General features: G+C 45.2%; 1 protein-coding gene across 2 annotated transcripts in view; it reads right to left on the bottom strand.

Annotated features, from left to right (window-relative positions):
* Positions 1-9,034, bottom strand: part of zmiz1a (zinc finger, MIZ-type containing 1a) — a 106,746-nt gene extending 97,712 nt beyond the window's left edge. For both annotated transcript variants that reach the window (XM_008278803.1, XM_008278801.1), the window contains exon 1: positions 8,961-9,034. The gene's annotated coding sequence lies outside the window, so the exon portion shown is untranslated. The remainder of the gene's footprint in view (positions 1-8,960) is intronic.
* Between the last annotated feature and the right edge of the window lie 2,552 nt (positions 9,035-11,586).

Here is an 11,586-nt window from a genome sequence, read left to right on the forward strand (position 1 = left end):
TCAACATATGACCTCTACACAACGACTCTCTTCCACTCTGAGGAGCAACACGCAACAAAAAAAAAAAAAAAAAAAGATGATGAGAAGAGAGAAGAAGGGAGCTAATTATAGCCTCACAGCAGGATGGCCAGAAACAAACTTGATTATCATCATCGTCAAGAAGGCACAAAGGAAACCTGCTGCCTCCCCCCTTCCACCACAATCCAATAGAGAGGCTTTTAGCCTTCGTAATGATTTAGAAAGTGACAAGTCAAACAGATTTACTGTGACAGCCTGAAAGGGACCAGCACGAACACTATTATTGCTCACATGATCAGACCTCCAAGCCCTTCTCCCATTCCCCTTTCCTCTGCCACCTCCCCTTTCTCCAGCCCCCCCACCCACCGTTCCAGGGGACAGGGAAGAATGAGGCAGGCTCAATAGAGGCAGGCAACAAGCCTATTCAATTCCCCCCTCACTCAACACGAGCCCCCTTCAAACGAGAGGGAAAAGCTCTGCTTTGTGGAAGTTAGTTACTTAAAGCGACAGCCCGCCAGATAAGGATCTGGTCACGGAAAACTTGTGGCACGGAGTAAATGGAGATACCTTTGTACAATTTTAACACCATTACCCATGGTTTATCAGATTTAATGAGCCATGAATGTGAGGTGAAATTTTCAGCATGCAGGAGTAGCTGACAACATTTCCACAGTGGCCTTGGCCCTTCCACTAGCCATGAAACACAATTAAAAATACTTATTAATTTGCAAAGAGGAATCATTAAAAATGGAAAACACTAGGGCAATCATTGCAACACTTTTTCTCTAATTATTAGTCTTTGAATAAAGACCGTGCTCTCTGTGCTCCTGTATTTTTCATCCATATTCATCGGAAGATATCTTTTGTGCCCTGAGTGACAGGATCTACATTTGACTTTCATTTCCGCAGCACTGAAACATAGAGCAAATTTATGTTTGAGTAGCATCGGTCCCTCCAGGCCTGAGACGGTTTGCCTGGTGCAGTCATCTTTTTTTTTTTTTTTTTTTTTCCCCCTCTCTTTTCTCTGGAAGGTGAAAAACACCTTGGCTGTTCTGAGCTTTGAAAACAGAGCTACCCCTAAAACCATCAGAGATGGCGGCAGAGGGATGTGTGCGGAGAATTCTCAAGGAGCAGAGACCCTCAGGCTACGCAGATTTAGTTTCCCCCTTTCTGGCTTCCAAAAACAAAGGAATTCCAGAGAAAATCAGGGCAGGACCTCACCCCGAGCCACCGCCGCCGCTGCTGCTGCTGCTGCTACCCCCCACTTCCCTCTCTCTCGGTCTCACACACGCGCACAGATATTTCACGGCAACTTGTGCAAACGCACAAACACACAGCGCAGTGAAGGTGATTTCATGCAACCGCCAATGAGACACCTCTCCTCTCTTGTTATACAATCATGTTGATGTGATATCCGGGGAGACATGCTTATAGAGACAGGACAAGAGGGGAGCGGTGTGTGTGTGTGTGGATGTGTGGGGGGTGGCTAACATACTGTTTGGCCCTAATTCATATTTCAGAGTCATGTCTGTCTGCTGTTGTTGTTGTTGACCATCGTTTGCCAGCACACACTTTGACATCAGCTTTCATACTGCAGCCACATCACTGAGCGGCAGCCTCAAGACGTTGCAGGTGAGGCCGTGCCCCCCTCTCGCTCCCCTCCTGCCTGAGTCAGACATGAAACGTGTGATGTTCTCACGTACGTCTTTAACAATGTCAACACGTCATTGAGCTTCCACTCAGCAGCCGAGTAAAGGTCGGAGGATGGAGAGCAATATGGCTGAAATGTGTAATAACTGTATTAGATGCTGCTAATGTATGTAATCTGGTGTAATGGCGGGTTGTTGGCTTTGGAACAGACACAGAAGAGCTCAAAATAGATCCATTACTTGTCCATCTTGGATGAATTACTTGAAAACTGACGGGAGAAACACGAACAAAGAGTCTCATTTAGGATGTTTTTAAAAGAAAAGTTATTAAATTAGTTAGAAGAAATTGACATCGCTGGTTTAAAAAAGAGTGTTAAAAGTTTTAGAGGACACATCATTTGTCAAAGTCGAGCCGAGGATGATGAGAATACCATTGAGTTTCCTGCTATTTAAACCAAAGAGCAAGTTTTGACCTGATGTTTGTGCTAAATGAAAAATCAGAGGACAAACAAACTGACTGGAACTTACAGCAACAGGGTCTCCAATGCGTGCAGCAAATTTTACATTAATCCATCAAACAGCTGGAGTCACATTTCACCCAAAACTACAAATGTTAACTTCATAGAAGAGTCAAAGGATTGCGAAAATCAATAGCATTCATCATCTGGGAACCATTATTGTCTGTACAGAATTTCATGGCGATACATTAAATAGCTGTTGAAATATTTTTCAAAGGTTCAGCCTGATTCAAGGAAAAAAAAACTTTAGGAGGGAGTTGGACATATTTATGCACAGACCATCCCTCTTCTTGTCACCGAGACTTTTAACTGCGTTTTTGTAACTGCGGAAATAAATGGAGTATCAGATCTCTGGATCTGATGAAACTCGCTGCCTCTCCCTCACTTTGTGCTCCTAAATCATCGTCCAAAATCTGCTAATTTGGACAAAATATATACTGTAAGGGATGCTAGATGCATCAAGAGCCTCCATTAAAGGAAAAAAAGTTCAAGTACAAGACGTGACAGTGGGTTTGTGTGTGAAATTATGTAAAACCTCTTTGCTTTTAGCGCACTCCTGGACCGATATTTGTGAATAGTAACCCAGCATCTTTAAAACACAGGGACCCTTGCTGGTTTGTCAATAATGTTTGCCAGATAATTAAAGAGCCCTGGGAGACAATGATAAACATTGTTTAGAGGCTGATCCCTGGCAAGCAGCAAGCAGTGTATCATTGCTGTCTCCGGAATACACACGATTACCCTGGTCTCATTACTGATATGATAAACGACGGCTTCCACCGTGGCTTTGCTTTGCTGGGAGGACGCACAACCGGGGTAGATTAGAAAAAAAAAAGAGTGGTGAAACACATTGCCCCCGTAATAGACCGACGATAAACAAGAGAGATGGGTTATCTGCCGCGCGATTGCAGATAATGTTTGTGATATTTGCAAAGTCAGGTCTGCAGCCAGCTATAGCACTTTAAACCACATATTATAAACTGCTGAGATCACCGTTTAATAATGTGGACTTTCAAATTCAGTTTCTCTGCTTCTTTATTTGTTTCACTCCTCATCACCCCTCCCCTACCCTCTTCATCCCTCTTCTTCTCTGTGAAGTTAATGCTGCAGCTCGGCCCTGGCCCACCAGCCCGTCTCTTTTTACAGTCGGTGTATCCACACAGAGGTTTAAAATATGCCCCTTTATCTGAGCCGCCCAGGCGGGAAAATGAAAGGGATGTCAGTCCTTAGAACCCTGGGAAAGCGCCTGGCTCAACCGCCAGTGTCAAAAACGGAGGGGAGGGCACCGAGAGGGCAAACACACTGCACACAGTAATAGACTTTTTTCTGTCGCTGAGCGATGTCGAAAAGTGGGAAGAAAACAGTCTTAGTGGGGCAGCGAGGTTCGTGATTATGTGCCAATATGATCTGAAGGGCTCTCCATAACAACCACAACAGGCATCATTAACGGACCAAAAGCAAAAACTGGAAAATCGACATCTCGCGAGCAGCCCTCTCTCCCTGCCTTAAAACCGAATTACCTTTTTTATTGTTTGCATGTAATATGAGCCTCTGCAAAGAAAATGAGCTGCTGATGTGGACCGCATTATTTCATCCCCTGCGCCCTTTGCATGTGTAAGCACGAGCGGTATGCGAGAACAGATATTGCATGACTCCCTCACCCCCCCTTCATGACTGATATCGCAGGCGAAGAATAAATGCTGTCCCTTTGCATTAGTAAATCCTAGTTAATTTACTTTGTCAGAAAACAAGGAAGTATGTATCCCCGGAGGCCATGTTGGAGACAATTCGACCGCCTTCACAGAATCTCTGCCATCACTCTGCATCTCCCACGCAACCTCCACCAGAAAATCAGCATCAGCGCGCACCGAGAGACAACAGTGCCGACTAGACAAGAGACTGTTTATAGCACAAATGATATTATAAACACAGCATGTGGTGTATTATCTTTAGAAAATGATTCATTATAGCCTATAAGCTAGAAAGATTTGCAACATGCTGCGTAGAGGGTAACTAAAGTGTATCTAAAATTAATTCACATCATTTGGAATCCTCCTCAAAATGCGCTGCCGTTGTTTGAGAGCGTAGCAGGTTATTGACTCGACCCAGCGGGCGCAGCTCTTTGCCGGACTGGTTAGTCTAATACCTGGCACGAACTCAAGCGCAAAAGGGGGCCGAGCTGCATGAGAGGGAGCCCGAGCACGGTCCTGAGTGGCTGTCTGGCAAATGAACCCATGTGGGACACTGTGTAAGGTGTGAAGACCTCTTGGAGGAGGCTGCAGTCTGCGCTGGCTTGCAGGCAGGCTTCGGTATCAGGAGAGACAAGGCAAACACAGCAGATCAGTGCTGAAACCGTAAACCCACTGACCCAGCATGAAGAGGGAGAGGGGACTAATTAGTGACTGTACTTACAACTCAAAAGGAGAGGGAGAGGGAGACGAGGAGAAAGGAGGGAAAAGGGGGGAGGCGCACACACACAACACACACACACACACACACACACACTGAGCACACAGTTGGAGGATGAGGACAATGAGTTTGTTTAGCTTAAACAGGATTTACAAGCCAAACAGACACACGCCAACGCCACTCACTCAGACACATACTATCTCTTTTTGCCTTCTCCATCGCTACCCCTCTTTCACCGACGCACACAAACGCAGCTGAGTCGGGTTCTGTGAGGATTTCATCAGCAGTAAAAAAAAAAAAAAAAAAAGTGAGGGTAATTGCTTGCGATGGTGAGAAGTCTTGAGTGCAGGCGGCAGCGGTGGGCGAATGGATGGATAGAGGGAACATTTTGTTCCTCCTGTGCGGGCTCCGACTCTCATATTGTTCCTGGTGAGGCCGGGTGTCATTTATGATTCAAGGGCCCCAGTCTCTCGACGGATGGGTACAGGACATGGCCATTGTGACGTCCCCTGTACTCGTTTCTCAAAGAACATTAAATCAAACATGCATGAGACAGTGACAGGGATGGGCCGGCAACTTCTCTCTTCACTCTCTCCCTCTTCTGCACTCTGTTTCCCTCTTGTCTCCGAAAGAAAAAAAAAAAAAAAAAAGCACTTAGAGGACTGTGTCTCCCTGATGTTGGCAGAGCTCAAGGTTGAAGTGACGGCTCTTCAGAAGCAGGAGTTAAGCTGATGTTTTGTCTATATTAAACACATATCTGTCAGCTGACAGCCGATGCAAAGACACAGCACATTAATTTCAAGGCAAAAAAATCACACCACACTGATTGAAAAGTTTGCGAGAAGTGGAACGCGCCGCATGGAAAAGGGGGTTTTTTGCATGAGAGCGAACAGCAGCAGCACCACACACCTGGGAACAGCTCAGCACAGCTACAGCCTTTCTCCAGTTGGCTGCCAAACAATACTGCTCACGTCTACTTGAGGTTAAATGCCTTGCTCAAAGACTCAGCATTATTCACAGTGACTCCCCAGCCTCTCTCAGCCACCTCAGGAGTTTAAAACCAGCCATGTTTCAGCCGCAAGCCGAACCACAGTGCAAGGTCTGCAGCTTGAAGGACAGCGGTGACAGGCATGTGGAATTGAGGTTTTGTTATCCCGGCGCCTCATGTTGGTCCACTTTTGGCTTCCTACGCTAAACTGATGTCACCACAGTCAGTCAGCAGGATGAATTACATCTGCCGGGCGCTTCATTTTCTGTGTATTAGTTACACTACAATTACCAGGTTTGAACTTGAAGACAGCTTAACTGTAGACTTATGGGTAGAATTACAACAACATTTAGGAAGTAGTTAAAGGTCTGACACGAGGGCACAACCTCAACTCAAAGCAAACACTTCAGGTTGTAACTCCCTATAAGCCTTTATTCTCAAAATGAGTCTTTTAAAAAAACCCGCTCTGAGGCAACACAAGTTTTCCCTTATTAAAAGACCAAAATAGGCACATTGAAAACAAAGGCTCGGTTTAGATGAAGAGCGCTGCCAAGTTTGAACCACATTTGAGACGGAACGAGAGAAAAAGAGAGACAGAAACAAAGGCTGACTTCTGCTCTGGACACGAGTGGGTGGGTTTTCGGGGCTGATGGCGAGACACCAGACTACAAGAATCCCATGTCAAGTGCAGGCAGCAAAGTATTTCGCAGCACTCCTCAAACAACAAACAGTTAGATGAAATGTCAGGCTGTCAAAACATTGATTAGCGTTCGCCAGGTTTTAAGCACTTAGCCGGCTGCAGCTGTGAAGACGCGCGGCAGAACAGCAAGCGAAGACCGCGCAACTTGGTAAATTGCTGAGTAACAAAAAGCTAATTACTCAGACACAAGTAATTAGTTGTTTTCCCTGTACGTACTTCTAATCAGCATTACCTCACTGCTTCAGAGATATGGAGGAGGAGGCTGCGCTCACTACCTCACTTCTTTCTGTGAATAATCAGCCAGCGAGACCAGAGATTTGCTGCAGGTGTCTGATGCTCCAACGTGCGATGTAACTTGTTGCAGGCAGGAAACAAAGTCATGAGAGTCAATTTTGTACATTTAAACAAACAGTTAATATTTTTAAAGAGCCATATTGTTCAATAATAATGTGTCATGAGGAGATTAATCTCAGTCTGTCTCTGTTTGGTTTCAAATTTACAGTTTTCTTCCTCATGTTTAGCTGCAACTTGTAGCGCCGCCAGTGCTCGTGTTCTGTCTCCGTTGAAGACTTTTTCCCCCATTGTATTTCCAGCACGATCTCCTTCCTTGTGGCGTCAAGGACCAAACAATCCAACCTCAGTGCGCAAAACTTGCATTTGAGCCCGGCGCAGTCTTGAAAAAAAAAAAAAAAAAGCAGCCTTTGAAAACACCCAAATTTGATTTCAAAGTGAGTCTACTGGAGCCTTTAGCCTGTTTAGTGAATCAGACACTCTTCTGTCTTGTCTCGCAGCCTGGCTGGCTGGCTGGCTGGTTGCAGAGAGGCCCCAGGAGGGACAACAGAAGGAAAGAAAACTCTCACACACACACACACACACTTCCAAGTTTCAAACATTTGCAGATGGCTTTAATTCCTTGCCCTCTTTCTTTCACAATTTATCAGGTAACCTACTCTGAATGACTGTGCCTTCTTTTTACGCTTTGCTGAGATGACTTAATGCTCCTTTGGTTTGTCAGAAGGAGGAACATAAAAAAAAAAAAAAAGAAAAAGAAGAAAAAAAAGGCGAACGGCACTAATTAATGTGGTGCGGCTGACAAGTGTTGCTGCTGAAACAATTTCATTACATCACCAATTTAAATTACCGAGGAAGGAGACACTGGAGGGTGCACCCATCCGAAATCTGTTTACACACTTTCTTATACGGGGAGTGGACACAATAACACGAACACCTGCAATCCAGTGCAATACTCTTGCAATGAAGACTCTTTTTAAGTCTGTAATGTTTTGTTTTAGCTTTTCGGTGTTTGCAGAAAGACTCGTTTGCTGCTCAAGATGAATATCAACTCGTTATCTTGCCTACATTGTGACAGTAAGGAGAACACATTTATTAAGATATGGGTGGTTATAGATTAGATACAGGGGACACTTTTGGCATCCCACTCCACAAATCTGTAACAACAGTAAAGGATGTGGTGATCTGACTCCATCATGCTGCCTTCAACTTCACCATCTCACTAATAGGAGTAAAGGCTCTTTTTTTACCCCCTCTCAAAGTTCAGCTGTCCTGTAGCAGGGTGCACCGTAATGAAAGAGCGGCAGTCTCCACCTCCTTCTTCTTCTCCTCCTCCTCCTCCTCCTCCCATCGTGAGCCCCCCTCTTCTGCGCTCTGCCCAGGCTGGCCTCACATCCAGACGGGAGGAATTTAACGGGGAGGGTCCGCCAGACTTAAGGCAGGAGGCTGCGCTGAGTCAAGCCGCTCATCCATACTCGGCTGCAGAAGGGGTTAGAAAATGTGGCACTCCTGATCTCTATCAGGGACAGTTTTGTGGAAAAAGGAAACCAGATGCATATAGTAATTTCCCCCCTCAGAAGTGGGTGTGCACTGCAAGGTGAATTAATGGAGAGAGTGGACACTGACACTTGTCCAACTAAAATATTCATACATTGCACAAGCAAGCCCAGGCTGCAAGAGAGACTAGAGCCACAAGGGCCCCTGAAGGTCCCCATGACCTCACACTGGGAGCCTCTGATCTCTGAATGATCCCTGACAAGAGCCAGTAAACACAATCAGTGCACGTCAAGGAGACACACATCACAGTAGCTGCAGTACATGTGTTGTTTAGCACAAGGCAGCAGAGTAACACAGGGACATCCCTGCTAATTGCATTACAACAGGTAACCGATAATAGCCTTGAAGCGAACCAACAAGCCCAGACACACTGCTGACTGTTAGCTAAGTGACATACATTCTCAGTTTAGCATCAACCGGGCCATCAGCTGATCGACCGAGACGAGACGTTCACCCACACACAAACACAGAGACCTGCAATCACTGAGCACATTCCTGCCTTCACATAACGCATGCACCTTTCTTGGAATAATCCTGCAGACACACCGACTTTGGCTATTTCGCTCCAGCGTAACTCGTCCACACAAGGCACGGCGCACAGGCTGGATAATACGCCGCGTAAAGGCGCTCCGTTCCGGCTCACGCAGCCGGAATGTGCCCCCTTGACACGAGTTCATCAGCGGCTGTTAAAGGTTTCCAGGAGGTCACCCTATTGTTAGCAGGTAGTGTCTGTCCAGCGGGACCCCATCTTGAGCGACTCACACACACACACGTTCAAAACCCCGCTTTGCAACAAAAAAAAATCAAAAATAACAAGGCGCGAAACTTACTTTGAGCTCGGACCTCAGTGGCAGAGCCGCGTATTGTGTCTCCAAACCGCGTGTTTACGCTGCGCCCCTCGCTCGCTGCCTGCACTTCACAAAGACGACGTGAGAGCTGCGAAGACGGTGTGACTGAGTGACTGAATCAACTACCGTAGAGCACGGCAAGTTGAAGTGTCAGATTACACTGGCTATTCAGTTACCAGAGAGAGCCGTGCTCGGCGGTCGGTGCGAAAATGCGACCTAGATCTCCGCGGAAGGACACCGGGTGTGAAGGTGTAACTACGCGCTAAGAGCCTGCTAACAGCACATTTCACACTGGAGCGGAGCGCAGCTCTGAGCTCCGGCTATTGTCTGCTCCTGGACGAGCTGCTGCTGCTCAGTCTGACTGCTCTGTAACCAAACCAGCAGCTCAGAGTTAACTCAACAGTTGTTTATTGGAATTTATTAGCTGTTAACGAAATATGTTTTGAATACACAGCCATTGTTTTTATTATTATAGTTATTGTTGTTGCTGTTGTTAGTAGTAGTAGTAGTATTGTTATTGTTGTTGTTGTTGTTGTTATGACAATGACCATTTTATGCAATGTCATACTTTTCGAAATTATTATTGTTGTTGTTGTTGTTATTATTATTACTACAAAGAAAATGGTCATGTAAATAATGTTATAAAATAATTGAAAATTGCCATCACAACTTACCTCAGCCCCTGTGGTTGGTTTTGTTTGTTTGTTTGTTTGCTTGCTTGCTTATCGAAATAGTTTTCCTGGTTCATTTCCTCTCCTCTCAGCCAACTATTAAATTAGACTAAACTCTTATAAATGAGGTTAATCTTCACAGTAAACAATATTCTACGACATTGGCCTTGACTTAGTCTGGTAAAATTGTATATTATAATATTTTGTTAGGTTTTAATTATAAAATTACTTTAACAAGAAAATAATAAAATAAATAAATGTATGTATTCATCATATGAAACTAATGATAGAATTTTTTGCATTAAAAAGTATTTACTAGAGTGTTATTATTTCGTAATAACAAAACAGTACGTTAATAAATATATAATAACTGTGTTATTATTAATATTACTTTATAATAATAATACTAATAGTTATATCATTATTATTAGTGGTGGTATTTATACGTTTTTCAAGTCTTACTTCAGCGGCAGCAGTACAAACAGGATAGTAAAAATATGTCAGTTTTTCTTGCCACACTAGTTCACATTTCCCCTCCTTCCCTCCCCTCTGAGTGTGTGAACCCTGTGCAGCGGGCGCCCCGCTCCAGCAGGTCTGCAGGCGGAGCAGGGCTCCGTGTTTTGCGGATGGCCGGTCTCCGGTGGAAGCCTCGGAATAACAAAGACGTGTTTGAGAGCAGCGGCAGGCTGGGCTGAGCGGTGACGTCAAGGAACAATGTCTCTCCTCCCGACACGCACTCACACGCACGACACGCGCGCACGCACGCACGCACGCCAGCACACGAGCTCTTCCCTCTCTTCTTCCTATAGTCAGGCTCAGGCTGAACTGCCCAGAGGGAGGGCCGCTCAGCTCGCAGTGCATCAGATAGAATCACTCACTCCTCATGCTGTGCCTGCACACAGGATTTCTTCACTGTGTGCTTTTTCTTTTTTTTTTTTTTGAAAAATAAAAAAAGAACAATGGGGTGGCAGATCAGTCACTGCAAACACACCATCACAGCATAAAAAAAAAAACCCAGCAAAAACTAGGCCTACATGTGTACTTTACAAACACCCTATTTCCTCCGGCTGATAAATTTAGATACAAGATCATCAATAAAGGTGATAAAGGTGACAAGATTAGGTCGGCTGAAAGGTAATTCGCACAGTATCATCAGTCCGGGGGTCAAATTCCTGTCAGCAGCTCCCAGGCCCAGGCTCCTCTCCTGTTTGAGAGGAAGGAAGGAGGGAAGGGAGGAAGGGGCTGCCATCCTTTTAGCTTCCTGCCTGCAGGGCTCCTGACACTGATGCAGTGAGGGCCTGAGCAGGGGGATCAGCAGTGAGGGGCTGGGGGGGCGAGCGTCTGCATCACAGTGTGTCTCAAGGACACCCCAGCCCTCGGGTCGAAGCAGCTATCCACACTGATGGGGACAAATGCGGCCAGTGACATCACCGGCTCTGGCAGTCACTCATTTTTATTTCGGGGGGCCTGTTTCTTAGATGGAGATTGGATAAGCAGTCAATGTCACAGCGCTGTAGCTGTGAGATCATGATTTTTTTTTTTTTTCCTCGTCTGGAGGTGGCTTGATGAGATGACCCACGTCTTTGTTCTGACAGTGCTTCTCTTATTGATGCTTTCCACCTGTCATGTTGCAACGGTAATATTGATGTTGACACTGCGAATCACATCAGACAAATCCTATATATATAAATATATATGCAGGGCTTTTTTTTCTCTTCCTAAGATCCTCAGGCTTCTTGTTGTCAGACAATTTGAGCCTTTTTCAATTTAACATGAGACAAATATAGGTTTCTTTATTACTGTTCCCCCACAACTTGGGATCAGCAACTGACAGATCTATTGTTGGCTTTTGCCATTTAGCTTTCAGTTTGATGATAATATTATCTGTTCTGGATCATCCATCAAGTTTTTGTTTAATACCAACTCAAGGCGACAAG

This window comes from Stegastes partitus, unplaced genomic scaffold (assembly GCF_000690725.1).
Source record: "Stegastes partitus isolate 25-593 unplaced genomic scaffold, Stegastes_partitus-1.0.2 Scaffold133, whole genome shotgun sequence".
Classification (NCBI taxonomy): domain Eukaryota; kingdom Metazoa; phylum Chordata; class Actinopteri; family Pomacentridae; genus Stegastes; species Stegastes partitus.